At 37.9% G+C, this 19,490-nt stretch overlaps 1 long non-coding RNA gene across 6 annotated transcripts in view; it reads right to left on the bottom strand.

The window, feature by feature from the left end:
* Positions 1–19,490, bottom strand: part of LOC146767697 (uncharacterized) — a 382,268-nt gene that overhangs the window by 63,609 nt on the left and 299,169 nt on the right. For 4 of the 6 annotated variants that reach the window (XR_014955217.1, XR_014955216.1, XR_014955214.1 and 1 more), the window contains 2 exons: positions 9,345–12,915; positions 1,328–8,678 (listed from right to left, as the gene is read on the bottom strand). This is a non-coding gene — a long non-coding RNA (uncharacterized LOC146767697). The remainder of the gene's footprint in view (positions 1–1,327; positions 8,679–9,344; positions 12,916–19,490) is intronic. The other 2 variants (XR_014955215.1, XR_014955219.1) reach the window with 1 other exon arrangement.

The raw sequence follows: 19,490 nt of genomic DNA, 5'->3' as shown, positions 1-19,490 counted from the left end.
AATATTTTTTAAAATCCCAAAACATAGCATAAACTATTAATTATTGTCCTGTAGCAATGAAAAACCTTTACTGAAAGGGATGCACACCGTCCACTCTCTCCTTGCCCGTTGATGGAGTTTCTAAGCTGGGACAATGTCTCTGGGGACAATGTCTCTGACTGAAAACATCTATCAGCTGCCCAGAATTTATCTGTGAGACATACTGCTTAAATAGAACTTAGAGTTGTCACTTTCAAAATCCTGAAGTGAAAAAGATAGAAAACCTAGGCATCTTCTGATAAAGAGAAATCAATGCACAGAAAAACTGCCCTCCCCTGTTTCCCTTCAGGGCCATTTGCCTGCTTCATCTACTGCTTCTCATCACAGCTTGTGAACTGCTTTTAGAGGATTTGTGAAAGGCAAACCTAACAAGAAAGCAAGTATTACGTGGCTTAAATTCTCCATAAAAGTGTCCATACTAGCAACAGGAAATGTTCCCATCTGTATGCTCTTATTTAATTTTTAAATTTTCTTACTTCTGTGACCAGGTGTAAACTCCTTTCCAACTCATTCTCTAAATTCCACTATTTCCTCCTTTCCCTTCCAAGCAAATTAATCCTTTCTTGTGTCAGTGATGGTGGGACCAAGACAGACTGAGAGTTCTAACACTCACCCAAGGGATTCTCTGAGCCAGGCACTTTTTAGAGAAAATAAGGGAAGGTGACAGGCAGGCTCAGTCTGGGTGATGTTTGACACATTCCTGGTCACCTCTCTTTCTTTGGTACACAGGAAAGTCTTTCACATGGGTTTAACTTCCCAAGAGTAAAAAACAATAATCCCAGTGGATGTACCAACTTCTTGCTGCTGAAGTCACCTCCCTGAAGTGAAGAGAATTTTGCTGATATAATGCAGTGTAATTTATGAACCACTTCAGACACAGTTTGTCCAAATGTCTTTTGAAAACTTGGTCTGGCAAGTATAAGAGCTACATTAGCACTATGCTGCTAAAACTGCTTCAAGGGTTATCAAACTATCCATCTATCTTCCATGGAAACTGGGGGTGGAAAAGAGCTCCTAGGTGCTTAGCTCATATCTCTGCCAACACAAAACTGCTCCATGCTGTGTTCCGAGAGGTTTGTCCAGCTTTTAATCGAGTAAAGAAGCTCCCACCATTTATCCCAATGGAGAAATTATTCTCTATCATAAAAGATTTCAGTGCAAAGAAACAATTCCTGACACTTAGCCTAAAATATTCCCTTGCTGACATTCTTACATTCATCTCTATTATATACACACATATATTTATATACATATGCTATACAACAAAAGCCAAACTGCTCCCACTTACATCATACAGGCCTTGAAAAGCCAGTCCCATTGCCTTGGTGTAAGCCTGGAAAGAATTTGTTCTCACACTTTGTTCTTCGGGAAATCTTCGTGGGGGTAAGAGCTCGATTTTCATGACACACATTAAAAGAATAAACAATATAAATTGTCAGAAAACCTCACATCAAATGAAAATCTGTAATTCTGCATCAGCCAGGCCCTGGTTGAAAGTTATTTTAAAAGCAAAAGGTGCTGGGGACTGTGTAGGTGATGTCATTTACCAGCAAAGAGATGCAATCTCTGCAAATTTTCCTAATTGCAAGACGTTCATTTCTGTGTAGAGCTGCTGCTTCTTGGTTCTTCAAGTCCATTAAAAGGTACCACAAACAAAACCAGCAACAACCACATTGTAAACACACAGATCCTTTAGCTCCTTGCAGTAGTATTTAATGTTCTGTGTTTATACTTCCTTAATTTCTGACCAGCCCACCTTTAAGGATATGGAACTGCTGCAGCTCCTGGCACATGAGACCCAGAGATTAATAAACCCTACATAACCAGTTGCACAATGGTTTTGCTAATCTTGTTTTCCTAGATATCCCCTAAAAATAATATTTTTAAGAAAAATCTATTTCTTTCAGAAGTTCAAAATTCCTTTCAAAGCAGGAACTGCAAAGCAATTTAAGTTTTAATCTGGATCACTTTGATTATTGATCAGATTATTTAATGCAATTTTCTGAAAAATTGTATCATAAGTAGTTCTAGAAAGGGTCTGTATGCTTGAGAGTTAACATCTTTTTATACAAAATAAAATGAATTTGAGTTCTGGTAGATATTAAAAACAGATGATTTTTTTTTCCTGACTTTCGCTGACAAGTCCTTCAATTAGTTTGCTCTTTAGGTTTGCCAAAATTACTTGTGACTTTTTATGCATTGACACAATAACTATAGGTCATTTTCAATAACCCATGGCTACCCCCATAGAAAGAGATTAAGCAAATTCCCTTATTTCTCATGGGAAACGTTAAGGTCAGTGTTAAGGCTGTAGAAAGATGGAAGGGTTAAAATTCCACCACCAGAGCTTCTCCAGCAATTACAGATGGAAAGCAAAAGAAATCAATGTTAATTAATTACACCACTCCCTCAGGAAGGGGAAACAAAATTTGCACAATGAAAAACTATCTTGCTCTCTCTCCTTTTTAAACTGGACAACTGAAGTACTTTATGATCCTCTTTCAGTCACAGCTCCTGTGCGGAATGAATGCTGCAGAGACCTCAAAAACCAGAACACTTAATATGGTACCCCTGACCCAGTTCTGGTCATCCTTACTTCCTGCCATCACTCTGGCTTTTAAGAAAAGTGCTGCTACGGCTGAAGATGTAGGAATAGTGAGAGAGACCCACAGAAGTCTCACAGGAGATTCACTGACCTTGCTCTCTTGATCTCTCACAAACCACTGTTTTGGCTGAGACTAACACCTGGGCTGAGCCCATCTCCTGGTGGTTTAAGTGTCACTAATTAAGGGCATGGAATTTACAGCAGATAGGAAATTTGGACAATTTTGAAAGAGAGACAGCACCTGGTACTGCAGGGCAACTCCCAGTTCACCCCAGTTCCACCCTTTGGATTTGTTAGCCCATTCATTCAGCCTCCAGGTGACACCAGTGCAGAACAAGCCACATAAGCAGAGCTGCAAGAATGGAAAGCTTTGGATATAAGGAATTCCTTTTACACAGCTCCATATGTCTCCAGATCCCCTAAAAGAAAAGCAGGCCAGCAGTCTGACAAAAAACATGCTGTCTGAGCTACTGCATTTTGAGTTTGCAGTGCCATAGAGATTGTGAATGTCCAAATCAGCACTTTTTTCCCCACCCCCCTGTTTTTTAAACCTAAAATACTTTCCCTTATGGACATAGTTTGTCCCTGTGACCTGCAGAGTGTGGCAGTTCTGCAAAAACAGGCCTTCAACAGTGGCTTTGTGAGAGTCTAAGTACAGCTCATTGAATCAAGCCAGAAGTTCCTCTGTTTATTTATTTAACTTTGCTAATGCAAACTAGCCCTGTCAGAGCTTACCTGCAACTGGAGGCTTGGATTTTTCTTAGTTTTGGTTGTGTTGGGTTTCTATTTTACTTCTCTGGTTTAAAAAAAAAAAAAAAAACCAAAAAAACAAAAACCTCAGATAAAATTAATTCCTCAAAAATACTCCTGTAGTTCAGTGCACAGATGACAGTTAGATGCTGTCACAACCAGAAATTGTGGTTATATTAACAGTTATCTCATTCAAACTAATTTCTCTGAGAATGGAACCTGAAAATCTGAGTAATGAAATCCTGGAGAAAGGTCTCTGTTATTCTTGCAAAACTGAACTGCTTTGCTTGCAGATAAGGGGCAAGTTAATGAAAAAGGACTGGTCTGAAATAGTAAAAAGGGCAAAACCACAAAGATAACTAAAATAGAAACTTGTGATAAAATGACATTTTTATTGACTCCACAAAACTTTAGCATGCCTGTTTAAGAAAAAACATTTTAAAGATAAATATCTGAGATGAGGCAGACATGAAGGTGTTATCTGTGGGAAGGATTGTCCAGCAAGTCACGTGTATTTTGAAGTTATTAAAGTAAATGTGAAATGTAACTGTGAAATAATATTATGTACTTCTGCCACTGCTGCTGCATGTGAAAGAAAACATAATGGTAGTGGAATGGTTCTCCCAAATACCATTACAGGTATATTTGAGAGATGGAATTTTGCCAGTAAGTCTTCCATGTTCCTCCCTTATCACCTCTATCCATTAAATTAGATATTGCACTGAAGAAACTGGATCATTCAAACAGTACAGAAAATCCACCTCACAGTGTCCAAGAGCACGGTGGTAAGGCTTTGGTTTGTTATCATTTTTCATGCTTTGTAAGAAAACCACCAGAGGCATGCTTTGCAATGCAAACTTTTTGAGATTTTTGTGGTAACTGTAACTTCAGGAGACAAATTGCATTTAAAAAGGAGGAGGGTCCAAGACAAAATATGAGTCAATTCCCAGGGAACTGTAATTTCCATTCATATTGAAAGATATTGGCAAGAAATTTCAAAGTTTTGTGGAAAACTGAACGAGCTCTTGCTGCAGATTCTGAGGGAAAAGCAAATGGCTGATGAATGACCAGGTTGCAGAAGTAACACTCTTCCAGTAAGAGTGCTTGGCACATGCCTGCCATTCTGAGGGGCATGAGGCTGGAGCAGGGATCCAAGTGCTGCTTATCCATGTCCCTGGAAAGCACTCTTACTGTAAGACTTTTCATTTTCAGCTGGAAACATTTACACAGCTGGAATATTTGCCCTAGTCTTGTAGGAGGAGCACGTTATGGTGGGTTCCCCATCCCTGGGACTGTTCAAGGCCAGGCTGGATGAGGCTCTGAGTAACTTGGTCTAGGGGAATTTGCCCCTTCCCACGGCAGGAAGGTTGGAACAAAATGGTCTTTGAGGTCCTTTCGAAGCCAAACCATTCTATGATTTTGGGATATTACATGAAATATGATGAATGGTCACTGTGGATCATTTAAAAGAGCAAGAGACTTCAAGTACATGGTCTTAAACTGGTCCACAATTCTCATAGAGAGGCAACAACATCAGTGACAGTGATAAAAAAAAAGTAAATTAATTTCAAAGTTGTAAGATTTTAACCCATATTTTTAATGGTAAGTATGGGGACCTTCTGTTGCCACTGAACATCCTTGTTCTGATTCAGTTCCTACTGGGAGAGATGCTGTCACCTAGCACCAATGCTATAATTCAGGGTTAGTTTGAAAGCTTAGGGAAATCCCTAATTCATTTCTCACATATGAGAAAGCATTTTGGAAAGTGGCAGCCTGGCTAGTTTTGTCATTTTTACACGTCTTTCTTGTAGCCTTCTTTTATTATTACTTTATCTTATGGTTGAAAAGTTGAGTTTGCTTTTCATCTTCTGCAGCCTAAACATTTCAGCATGAGCAAAAAGACATTGATTTTTCACACTGGATGGCTTCAGCTGAGCTCCAAATTTAGAGCAATGTGCTGGCAAATACCCCACTCCACTCCAATTTTTTTTTTTTTAATGAGATACCCAGAGTAAGTGCTTTCTCAGATTATTGCCTCCCAACTTGCATGATTTAATCATGATTTATGTCTTTAGTTTGGATTCTATATTTGAATTCTAAACTTGGAAGTTTCACCCTCCAAGTCCTTAGAATACTGACTAGTATGAATTACTCACTGTATCTGCATTTTTCTCTCAAATTACACAGGGCTGGTGTTCAGATCAACATTTCTATTTGTGGTTTTTGTGATCCCAGTAGTGCTCTGAAGAAGCTACAGTGGCTGTATGAGGGGCTGAAGATGGCTGTATCTGCCTTCTCCTCTCTTAGATCTCTGATCTTGGATAAATACCTTGGCTGCAAAAAAATGAAACCTGTTCAGGTAAAAGCACATGGGTGGCAATTCCCTTTCACAGCCTGGCATAAAACCCATACATTTTACACCAAATTTGGTGAGGACTTCCCCAGTATCTTCATCACTGTGTACTTCCAGAAGGGGCCTTGTACCCTTAAAGGGCTTCAAGGAATGTTGAGGTCACCCATCCAGCACATCTGAGCAGGGCTGAGGTTGTACCAGAGCTTTTTCAGGCATCCAACAGAATGTCACAGCATGCGTGCAAAGGAACGAGGGAAATGATACCAGAAGCTAAGGACAGAAATAATTTTACAGAAACACAGCCCTGACAACAGTGCAAGAAAAGCCATCATCTCCTCTGGGTTCCAGTACATCTGAATGCTGAAACCATATTTGTCTTTGGCATCTGGCAATGTCATTTAATACATTCTTATGGACCTGCATGCAGTTAAGCATGCACTGTATATTATTTTATGATGTTTGGATTGGAATCATACTTTCTGGGTACAAGTATTCATGTTTTTGCAGATTCTTGTGTAAAGTTGGGAGAGCCTGTTTCCAATTTCATGACCGTTTATCGCTAATCCAAAATGACTGCAGCATTACCTACAGACAGGAAGCTGGATGAGGTCTTGTGTGTTTTGGATTCATCATGCTCTTCCCAGGAAACTCTGTTAAACTAGTTTTATGCTTACATGAGAGGAAGACAGAAATTACTAATGGACATGACTGTGCCTAATCTATATATAGTTTTACAAAATAGAGTTAAAACTGAGATGGGTCTTGTAGCAGCTCTTCATCCATATGAGCTCAAATAATCATTTCAGCATTCCATTCAGGTTTCTGCTTTTGCTTTCTGGAAGCTCAAACAGCATAAAAGCACCCTGCACTCACTAGTCCAGAAATGTTATTGTTTTAGTCTCTAGCCTAATGGTGAACTTTTCCTAAAATAAACAAAATCTTGCAGCAAAACAATTCTTCTACACAATTCACACTACCATCTGGCAAGAGATGATGGTAGACTGCAGTCATATTACATGTCAAAAAAGCATATTGCTCCTTGAGGAGCAAAAAACCAGTACTGACAAGAGGACAGATTAAACTGTCCTTCAGAACTGGGAACTGCCTAAGAAAGATATACTTATCATTTTATAAACTTCTAAAACTTTAGAGGTTCATTTTGGCCAACAGCTGATTTAGAATTTTTCTAATAATTCTCATGAGAAAAGGACTTCTGCTGATTTATAGCAGTCCAAGATTTTGATGGATAGAAATACCTGTCAGATTACTCTCTTAATAATTCTGGAATCTTATGTTTAATCATAATCATACAGTAAAGGTGCACATATTCTTTCCCTCTTAGAAAGTTAATAATTTAATTGGATTTTTGCCAAAAAGTATTAGAATCCTACTTGCCTGAAAAGGATTTGAACTGATTGCATTGTTTATATTCTGTTCAAATTCTTTGCTCATTATGTTACTCAAGCAAGGTTTTCAAGGAATATTTATTGTTGAATACCATTCAACAGTTAGAAAAATTACTCTAAGTTTAACTTCCAGTTAATTGAACCTGTAGTTACTTAGTGGTAACCTTAAACAATAGCAAGCAACCCTCAAAGTTGCATCTTCATTAGATAGCATTTAGTATTAAGGAACATCTACATGGCCCATTCAGTAGTGCAGGGAGAAAAATGGAAATGTGAACTTAAAAAACACTGTAATAACAGTAGAAAAACAATAATATATATTAGTAGGGCTCTGAATAAAAATCCATTTTCAGAAACCATTTAAAACTATTTGATGTAGTATTGTCGTACATTATTTAGGTCTTTTGTTTTCTTTTACAAAATTTCCTTAAGAACATGAAATTTCAGTCAACCAAATCCAATTGCCTGCATCTAATCCCTTCCCTCATAACAATTCCATACTTAGATTTTATTTCCTGAGAAAAAGCTGTACCTACACTTGCTCCTTTCTCTTGTGAGAAAGCTAAAGAAGGAAACACCCTTTATGAAGGTTACTGCTCTCAGTGCCTCTGAACATGATGGATATCTCTGAAGACAGTGTTTTCTAGTGCTTGCTTGGGCTATAGGATAAAATCTGGCACTTTTTTCCTACTGAAAACAACTCATGGTTATTTGACTAACATCATTATGAATTACACCATGCTTTGGTGTTTCTTTAAGCGATTTACATTTTTCTACATTACTTTATAAATGTCTTCAGGGTTTTTCCCAATAATTTTATTATTGGATTTTTATGTATTTAGTTACAGTAGATTATGATTTCTCTGGCTAGTTTTTTAACTGTCCAACCATTGAAAAGAATGGAAGTGTAAAAAATCAACAAAGAATATATATCAAAGTACTTTTACAATTGATTTGTAAACACCTAGAAATAATTACATTTGTAGGACACAAAGAACAAAGCCATGTTTGTCCCTTGCCACTTGAGCTCTAGAGTGTGAAACCCACCAGAATTCAACAGCTGTGAAGCCACAGGCACTAACTACTCAGTACCCTGAAGGGAAAATAACCTCACAGCTCCCCATATCCATTCAGCACAACCTCCCCTCTCCTCAGAAATACTCTGTCAGGCTCAGTATTTCAGGCAGGTTCTGGGTGATTTTTAGGAAAAAAGGCAAGAACCATGTCTACTTGATCAGAGGGTACCAACAGAAGCCAAGCATCACAAAAGGGAAAACTACTGTCCACCACCTTGCCCAAAGGAAAAAGCACTTCAGCATGAAAAGGAAGTACAAAATAAGAATTTCTGGGGTGTGCAAAAATGAATTACTCTGACAAGCTGGAGAGGCACATGAGGATCCAGGAATAACAAGAATGGCTGTGTCCAATGTGTAGCAAGTCATAAAAGGCTCCACACTTTCTATCTTCCTGCAAAATAAGGGGCTTGATTGGTGATCAGTCACACACTTAGTGCCAGGTGTCACATCTGGAGGAAAGGAGGAGAGAAAATGTTCAGTTCATGGGAAAATATCACAGTTCAAGATACCTACAGGATATCAAGGACCCAGAGAACAGTTCATGGATGAAATGCAGGAAGAAGCATCAAAAGGTGCCTGTTCCACTTCCATTTTCCAGGCCCTCTTGGTGAGACTTTAAAAAGGTAAGTAACTTTTCTAAAAGAATGTGCGAAATCCTCAGGCACTGTTCAGGTTTTTAAATTGATTATCATTTTTATTACTGAAAAATAATTCTCTTCAAATAGCACAGATTTCTCAAAACAAAACCATTTGTATGAATGTATCAATTTAAACTTAAAGTGCTCCATGTCCAAAACACAAATTGTATTGAAACCCCAACATTTTTGACTACTACCCATCTCTCCTAAATCTTAAAGGTGAGAGATTCATCTCAGGAATGCAGATTTAAGTCCTGGTTTGACTCAGAAATAAGAGGTCTTGACCCTGTGTCACACAAAGCAGAAGTCATCTATAACCTTAACCAAAGGATAGAATGGTCTCATTCATAATTATTTTTTCTTAATTGCTATTGTTATCCAGACACAAAGTAGGAAAAGTTCTACATCCCCATTTTTACTTTGTTTTCCCCGTGGGCTGGGAAATCCATTTCCTGTTCAGCTTTAGGCACAACTTACTTGCCCCCACACCGTTTGTTCATCGCAGGATTTTTCTGTACCTTCAGTTATTCTCCCTCTTTTCCTAAAGCTGCCATCAGGGAATTAGTGCTCCAAGTTCATTTTCGAGCAACTTCCAGAGATAAAATATGTCTGTCAAAGCAAGTGCAGTGCTCCCTGTTAGTTTTATTCAAGCTGTGAGGGCAGAGTTTGGCCCAAGTACTGCACATCCAAGCAGCTCTGAGTTCTGAACCTTGCTGGCTTCTCATTTCAGGAGACAAACCAGCATTTCCCACAGCAACCTGTTGTATGTTTAAGCAAAAAACCAGAAAACCCAACCAAACACATGGGTTTCTGAATGCACTCAGAAGATACAAGACCAGATTCACCAATAAGTTCTAGCTGCTTTGCACTCCTTTGGCAGCAGAAAACAGCTGTAAAGCTGGTTTATCTGTGTTTAGCCAAGCCCATGGATACTTTGCATCTATTGGAAAAAGTCAGGACTTTATACTGAATCTGGCCATTAGAAAATATTATACTGCTACTACACAAAGCACAGGGAGTTAAGACACAAAGATACTTTCAGCCTGCTGTACACTATTAGTTCGGACTAAATCTTGTCACAGGTTGCCTGGAAGGGGAGGAGAAATCTCCATTTTATTATTATCAGTTATGTATCTGAAAAATGCTTTTTTAAAGATACTCAACAAATAACCACATTTAAATGTTTAAATATACTCAACAAATAACCACATGTAAATGTTCCAAAAGTATCAGTTTTTAATGATACCTTGAATGCATTTTGTTATACCACATATTTGAAATATTATGAAAATTGGCAAAGTTGTCCCATTTTAAACAGACTATTTTATACAGGGAATATATATTTTAAATACATGTGCAATAAATTTTAAGCAAATGCATTACAAGTATACAGAAAACCTATTTTTTTTCCATGTGCGAGGCAATGATCCCTGTTACAGCCATTTTATTGCTCACTGCAGACAGTTATGTGAAGCAGACTGCATCCATTTGATTTTTTTTCTTCTAGAAATCTGGAAAATTTTTGCAGATCCCTTACTTACCGTTAGCAGGATAACTGAGCCCTATTACAGACACCATGTAGCTGCGATGTAAAAGCTACCTCTTGAGCTCTACTGACAGAGCTGTGTGTTTTAACATGAAAAAGCTGGAAAGCAAATCAGTCCTACTTGGGTTCATGCCCTTGCTCCTCAGAGATCCATATCTTTCTATCCTTGACTTAATCACGCTGCATCTGAAAGCTTCCACTCACAGTTTCCTCTCAGTACTGGAAATTATCTACATCAGAAGCAGAGGGCCACAGTTAAAATAACCTGGTGACTAAGCCAAGGATTACTTGCAAAATCCCCCTAATGTTGGTGCACTGATTTCATTTCACAACCAATTTGTTGTCACTTCCAAATTTTCAAGCGTTTTGAGCACTGAAAGAACAGGAGCTTTGGGTTTAGCACTTGGGATCATGAATCTTTCTTGGCTGTAAATCAGCTTTTGTTTGTTAAGAATGAATTCTTAGCTGAAAAAAAAAAAATTATTCATATGCTGTAGTAAAACCAAACAACCCATCTGCCCAGGATGCAGAGCTCCACGACATTTTATGGCACTTCTCAGGTGCCCAAACACTAAGAAATTAGGAATCAGAAGACAGATCTGTTCACCAATAGTGTAAACTTTTGATCCTACTTGTACAAAAAATGATTCTGTTCAGGGGCAAATCTATTTCTGGAACTTTAAAAGATTTTTGATTGTCATCTCATCCTGTTATTTCTATTTTATTTCAACAGCCAGCTATTTTAGTATTTCAGTTTCTACATCATTGCAGACTAGATCTGTCCTCTTTTGACAGATCCAAAATACCAGGGTGTGCAGAACATGCAGTCATTTTACAGCTTTTTCAGATAATAAATTTTACTCTCCACACAAAAAATTGTTTAAATCATATCCAGACATAAGCTTACTTAAGGAGGCTCCTGCCTTGAGCCATTAAACAGTATCTTCCCCACTGCTGGGGAAAGAACAATACTCAATTTCCCCCATCAAACCCCATCCTGACCACAGCCAGTAGATGACACCTCAGATTTACTGAGGAATCCTCTCTGAGGATTACAAATGCACATTTCTGTACCCTATGTATGTGTACCAACTGGAAATGAAGAAGCCTGGCATCTGAACAGACACAAACATTTGTGTGGTGTCATACACAGTCACAAAGACACAAATATGGTTCTGGAATCACCAGCTCAATAGATGACAGGACCTTTAATTGCTTACATGGCAAAATATTTCATTACTTAATAATTCATAAGTTACACAGTAATCAGCAGCTCTGAGCCACAGCACTTTCCCTCCAGCTCTCAAGAAATGCTGCTTTCTAAGAGAAATTATGAAAGTTGGTATTCTCTCTTTCTTCCTCTTATTTCAGTGGTGTGGTAAAGGATTTATGGAAGTTCCACAGTGACTTTAGATATAATCAAGGAAAAAAAAAAAGATATTTAAATAGTGACTGCAGCACACCTGATGTTAAACATCCCAGCTTAAACTAATCCAGGTAACAGCATGGAATGCACAACATTATGGGTCTGTGATTCCTGCACGTAACCACAGCTGGGGAAGGGTCTGTACTCTGTTTTGATGTATACAAAAACATTTGCCATCTCTACTCCACTGTTATTTTATCATGCTAAGAAGGATGAGTTAAGACAGGGATGCAAGCTCATGCCAAATTACTATGGTTTTATACATGGATTTACTCTTATAATTAGATGCTCACCCTGACTGTGGCACTGGAAGCCAATGCATTCCAGTGGGTATGAGATTCCTTGGAAACACATCCCAAAAATGGGAAAGTTCTGGAAAGTTAATGTATCTTTGTGTATTTAAATGACAGGTATGATACACAAAACCCCATGTATATTCATATATATTTATAGAGAGAGTGCATGTCTACAACTGTACAGACATACATAATCAGTCATCTTATAAATTTCAGATTTATATGATAGTCATATGATTGGATGCCACTATTGTTAATGAGAAAATCATGTTGCAAAACTTACACTAATCTATATCATCATGGTATAAATCAGTGTTAAGGTCATGTGTGTATCTTTATTTTTCATGTGAAAGTCAATTTTTTTTAGTATTTTCTCTTTTTTTTTTTTTTTTTTTTTTGAGGGATAAATGGCTTTTCACAATCATCTTGGGCAGAGAGAACATGCACCATCTTTACTAAGTTGTACATGTTTTCTAAATTTCTCTGAGTACAATGAGACTGATTTCTACCCATCCTCAACTGCCTGCAAAAAGTGAGCCAGTTGTGGCCACATCTCTGAAGAATCTTCAGTGCAACTCTTCTGGAATTAACCATCTTCTTATGCACTAAAAATACACCAGGGCCAGAAATTAGTGTCTATCTGTGCTTCCACTTACCATCTCCCCAGTTACCCAGAGGCTGCCTCAGAGTCCAAGTTCACAGTGGAATTCCAAAGCCATATGATGGTATTTCCATCCAACATCAGAAGAATGTCTACCTCTCACACACTGCCAACTGACTCTGAAGAAAACATGAAAAATTCAAAATTTTTTTTTTAATGGATCAAGCCAACTCTGACTCTTTTTTATCACTACCTGCAGTGAAAGATCTCACAAACCTCCAGGAGCATAATCCAAGCAATGTTAAGCACTTTGGGAATTCCCTCCTGTATTATTAAACATGCATTCATTTTGGCTTGCTTTTCTGCAAAGAATTTTTGTGTACATCAATTTTTGTCAGGAAGCAAGTGTTCCTCTGAATGCAGCACCTGAACAAATACTTCTGCATATATGTCTGTAAATATCTAAATTAATGTGAATCAGCAGTGGAACTGCTGCTTTGACCACCCTGTCTGTAAAGCATGCCCTGTCTTCAAGAAATGTGACCAGAAAGAAATTAAATGAAAAGCCTGTAGGTCAGCCAAAAAATCTGGCTTCTGTCTTTCTTCCTGAAGCAGGAAGGAGCCCAGCTATTTCTAAGTCTGGTGTCCAGGTACATAGCCAAAACCAAATGCTACTTCTGCTGGAGAAGAAGACAGGAAAAGGTTTTATACATTCTAAAGATGTCAGAAGACTTGGTAGTCTCCTCTCTTTGGTGTGTCACACACTCTTATCCTATGATAATTTACTTCCCACTGATTTTTTTCAGGTGCTGCATTATCTAGTTAACAAACAGACATGATACTGCTCTATTTGAAGTACAGGCTTAAGAAAAAACAAGAGAAAAGCAACCCCCTCCCCCAAAAAAACCCCACAAGTCTACTTAATTCTGTATTTGCAGAAGTCAGAGAAATAAACTAACATTTTTGCTTCAGAACACTTACAAACCATTCCTTAACCCAAGTCTAAAAATTATTTACTGTCATAATTTCAAAGAGTAGCCACTGTCATTAGTATTGCAGTCAAAAAAGGGAAGAAAGAACTATGAAGATTTTATTTCTTTTCAGGACTTTGTTTCCTTATGTTAAAAATTAGTTCAGAAAAATAACTTGATTTCCCCTTACTACTGGATAATTTATGTTTATATACATAATGTATCATTAGAAAATCTCCTGGGCATTCACAAAACCAATTCATATAAAACTTCAGATTTCTTGCAACTATCTTCCATAATTAATCACTATTTATACTTTATCTTTCTTGATAGTCAGTTTAAAAGCATTTTAACTAGTCTTTAAACCAAAATCAAATTTTCTTTATCATTTCTCTGGTTTTACTCTTCTCTCCCTCTGCTCTCGATTTCTTTTTTTTCTTTTTTTTTAACATTTAAAGCCTGACCAGGGCTTTTGGAAATTACATTAACGAGTATCTTCCCTAAGAAGCACACGGGATTTATTCAACACTGCATCTCTACAGCAATTCTATGCCACAAATTGAGATCCAGTTGCAGCTATTCTTCTGAGAGCTTTAGATGGCAGACAGCTCCAAACATGGGCAGGTAGCATTTCAAGCTGAGTGTGAGCTGCCTACAACAGAAATACCTCACATCCAGTCAGGAACTAATCCAGATCGAACTGATGCAACTCTTGAACCTCTGCCCACACGGTCAGCTTGCCAATTTCAATAACTTAATAAGAAGATATAGTTGCCAAAGGACGTTTTGAGACATGAAACAATATAATTCTCTTTTAATCATGCAGCAAAAGGGCACGTGTACTCCAACGTTTTTGTGATGGATGCAGCTGCATCAGTAATAAAACAGAGAAAAACATTGTGTGAGTGCATCTTTCAAGCCTGTGGGAAGCACAAGTGACAGAATTCTGTGTACATAACAAATGTGTGGATTTCCTGGGCAACAGACCTAAACAATACTTTAATCCAGACCCTTTCCTTTAAAAATTACAGATTTTCTTAACCATTCCAGCAAATCATTGTGTTCGAAATTCATGATGACCCTTCCACAGCCAGGCTTTAACTAATTGTCAAGATAAACATTCAGGAATTCAGCTGAATTCCAAGGAACACATGAGCCAAAAGAAGAAGCAAAATACTCCAGTTCTTCACCACAGATTGCTTTTGAAGGTCGTCTTTGGGTTGTTCAGCTAAAAGCAGTCCAGGAGGGCCATGCTGTATCCTCACTCACCCTCAGGAGTTCACAAGGTGATCATGTTTGAAGGGTTGGAAAGAGCAAGCTGAAGCTCAAATGGATCAATTAACATGTTTATAGGAAAAGGTTTTATGACCCTGTGCTCGCTAATAAACTTTTCTCATTATAAAAAGGCAATGAAATTATTCAGTTTAATAAATCCTCTGGAATTTTATATAAAACATAATATTAAATAATGAGAAAAGAAATATTCTGTGCCTTTTTTTTTTTTTGCTAAATAGATGGTTATAGAAAATTACTGCAAGAAATGCATTCAAAATATTCTTTGCTTTTGTGAAAAAAAATGAAAATGTCTCATCTAAGCCACTTTCTACCATGGGTTCAATGAGAAAAAAATCCAGAACCCATATGGGAAAAAGAGCATGGAAAAAGCATGCACTGTACTGGCAGGACAGCGTGGAAAAGTGTATCACAAACTCCCCTGTCATAACCTCACCTGGCCTGCAGTTCAGCCAAGAGATCTCCTGGCTGCAAGGCTATGAAACCTTCATCACTAACACTCAGAAGCATCACTGCAGAGGCTCTAGAAAGACCTGAGGGAAGAAAGACAGGAGCAAAGGTAGAGATGGAGATCACAAACAGGAGAGAGTGATGAGATTTGTTTTCTCCACAAAGCTGCTCTTTTGTGTGTGTCAGTAACATACCTTAGTGATAAAAAGTTCCAAAAGGAATGCAAGAAAAAAAACAAAGAGTGGAATGATAAAGCAAGGCATTTCCCCAGTGCTGTGGTACAATGGGAAACATAAAAAGTTTGACTCACACTAGGATACTCCAGGATGCAGCCATAAAAAAATAAAAGTACTCCAGGGAAGCAACAGCATTCTCAGGGCTAAAAAACTTAGTGGTTTTATTCCAACATATTTGAAACCAATGCATTCTCTTATTATTTTTTCATCTTTCAGCTGAGAGGAAAATGCTCTGATGGTGATTTACCCATCAGTAACTACACTTTGGAGCTACAACTACCAAAATCCTATCAGCAGCAAGTAGTTTCCATTGTGTTGTTGACTGTTTCCCTTACACTGTTGCTTTCTTATAGCAAAGGTTGGTTCAACAAAGATCAGGAGCTTAGGCTGACTAACTTAGACTGAGCCATCTAATTGAGGGCAGGTAAATCTGATCTTGCCTAAGATGATCAGTGAGTTTAAATGCCCATCTGTTTCCTGCATGCACATACCCATCACAGTTCCGCAGGCCAGAATATGAAATATTGTGTTATGATGGCTTCAGACACAGCCTCTATATAATCATTTGCTACACACACCTGACACACTGGATCTTTTGATGGCAAGTTTTCCACACCCCTCTCTGAAAGACAACCTTCAAGTTACCCCACATAACTTGGGATAGAGTCTTTAGAATATGCACCGTATTCCCATCTCATATGCTAATTTAACCAAGGTATTTTGACAGTATTTGACTGTATTTCTGTGTTATTTCTGGGACCTATTGAGCTGGATGCATGCAGAATTGCAGAAAAGGACTATTTAACAAAACCACAATCAAAACAGACATTATTTGGGCCAGAGTCTATTTGACTCTACTTCCTGGATGAGCTGCTCATGAAACATCCTTTGAAATGCACTGTAGGAATAAAATGTACACTCTAATCCTTCCTTTTTAAATTTTTCTAACAGCAAGAAGTGTTTAAGCAAGCCTAGAAGCCCTGCATACCATTTTCACCACTGATTTACATTCTCTATCACAGGTGGAATGTTGTGGTTGCTCCCCTTCTAGATTAACCCATTTTCTCCTGAACACTAAGGGCAAGTCATCTGCCTGTTATTTCACAGTTCAGGCCATTATTTAATGTGTCCCATTTTCTCCTATGTTTTTAACTACCTGAGAAAAGCTACTTGTCAAGCTACGGTTTTATTTGGCTGTTAATGGGGGAGTTTTTTGTTTTGTTTTGCCTCCAGACAAGTAATCAATCAAGCTCCTGCAAAAAGATTCCAAACATAGAGGTGAGCCCTCTCACTGTTCATCATATTTGGTCCAGACACCATACTTCCACTGGAAGAGATTTTGTACTTAACTTCAGTGACCAATAACTTAATGAAAACATCCATAACTTTCCTGGCTGATTCCTTCTAGGTTGCACTAGCCTGAAATTTTGGGGAAAATACAGAAGAGATCTGTCTTTTACTGTCCATCATAGCAACATTTTTTTTTTTTATCCAAGATCTTCTCTATTTCCTAACACACATCCACACATACTTTTGCTTGCAGACATATTTTAATTTTTAAGTTACAAGACAAAAAGTCAAGAGCTTCTTTCATACCTACAGCTGTAAGGAACCAGCTTGTCTTCCCAACATGACCTTCTCCAAAAGACACACCACTGAACACGAGCCCAAGTTCTTGCTCAAGGTTATAGATTCCCTCTAAGTTACATCTTCAGAAAGCACTCCACTTCTGGTTTCAAAACTTTAAGACGTGAAGAAAACGCAACAGTTTTGTGAAAATTCCACTCCATGTAACTTTTAAAGCATCACTTTAATGTCTGCCTAATGTCCATGCCCATAAAGTGATTACAGCTTCCCCTGAGCACAAACAGTATTAAAAGCCCAATTAATAATAGAAAAGGTTTTACGACATGCAGTTAAAATTACACCTTTACTAATAATTTGAGGTTCTCAACATGCAAGCCATATATTTGCAAATGCTAATATAACCTCATGCAAAAAATTACAACTTTTTGCCCTTCACTAACTATGTATATGTATATATAGATATATTTCTTCTTTTTTTGAAAATATATATAGGTTTATTTCATTTTTAGCTTTAAAGCCCTGATATTCACTGAGATTTGAAATCTCTTCTATTTTCTTTATCTCTTGTCTATTTCTAAAAGTTCAGAACACAGATATAAAAACCATATCCAGTAAGGATCCAAGGCAGAATGACATATTTCCTCACCAGATTCTAAATTGACACATTATATTTTTCTAGCAACTCTCAGTGCCCTCATTCTTCATGCTAGCGCACATGACTGAGCCATGTGTACCAGCTCACTGCCTTTTGGAATTGTGCTCTTACACCACTGGCTTTTTCACTTCACAGTTTCATAAATCCAGCATTAAAAGGACATTAAAGTGACCAAGGACAAAGCACCCCCTGGAGAAAGAGGATTCATTTCCTGATACTTCCTTTGAGACAGGCATTCTAAAGACTGCATTTCTCAGCTTACTCATCTCTCAGACAGCACACATTGCATCCACAGCACAATCCACATGATTATTTATTAAGTATTTAGAGATGTCATCTTCTCCAAGTTACCATTTGGGCTATCAGCTCTTTTAGGGCGAATTTAAATAAGTCTGGCTTTCTTTGTGCCTCAGTCCTTCAACTTTAAAATGGAAATTATTCACTTTATCCTCTTCTAATTAGCAAGATACACACTGATAAAACAAAAACTCAGGAGCTACATGGAACTTCCTCTACTTCCTGAAAAATAAATAAAGCTTTGTGGCCTCATTAGCCTGATTCATTACTCTATCATGATTTTGCTAAAACAAATATTGGAATGAAATACACATTTTGAGATTAAAAACCAAGTAAATACTTAATGGTCATCCCAGTTTAAGAGGCAGCTGAAATTCCTTTTCCCTGAAGAATCTACTGAAGACCACATAACACTAGGAGAAATCCTCCTCTAAATCTTTTATGGACCACCACCTTCAACTAGTGTCCCACTCTTCCAGTAACTCCTTGTAATAATCTACACCCCAAATATTGTATCTAACCTCAGCAGAAGAAATATGGAAATGCAGTAATCTCCATGTTCAACCTCAGACATTCAAGGCTGTGCTCACATAGTGTGTCTTCAGAAGTAAAGCAGAGTCAGAAGCTCTCCCCACAGACTCAGCCTCGTGCCACTGTTTGCTGTTCTCTGAATGCTGTCAATAGCTGCACTCCTTGAATTAATTCAGACTGTAAATAAGAAGCATAAAGTGAGATGGGATCACAGCCTCCTCTCCCAAAGTGTGTGTAAGAAACCTCTGGCCCAGTAAATGAAGTTTCTGAAAAGGTTTGTAAATCAGAGTTCTTGAGCCATGGGCTTTTACTATTTCAGGCTGTGACATTTTAAACACACAGTTTTAAGGCAGTACTTTCATACTATAAGAATGGGAGTCCTCTGGCTTAGCAACTTCAAGTTATAGGAGGACTGAATCGGTTCTGGCAAGTTCAGCCTCACAAAAAGGTTACTCAAGCCTCTTTTAATTCTCTATTTTGTACACGCCTAGGTCTTAATAAGCATTTTCTTGCAATGGTGTTTGAGCATTGTTGTTATTATAGAAACTTGTAGATATTCATTGCTGAATTTGAGATATTAGCAGTTTCCCAGTTAGAGAATGGCTTGTTGCAGCTGCATACAACAAAGTTTGTAAATGCTCAGTTACTAATAGCTCAGATTATAAGAAACCTCCATCTGACATTATTTACTAGTTCTTCCTACAGCTGTTGATGGCCCAAGTAAAAAGTGTGAA

The sequence above is a fragment of the Lonchura striata genome, chromosome 4 (assembly GCF_050655825.1).
Source record: "Lonchura striata isolate lonStrDom1 chromosome 4, ASM5065582v1, whole genome shotgun sequence".
Classification (NCBI taxonomy): Eukaryota; Metazoa; Chordata; class Aves; order Passeriformes; family Estrildidae; genus Lonchura; species Lonchura striata.
This window is presented reverse-complemented; position numbering and strand designations above follow the sequence as displayed.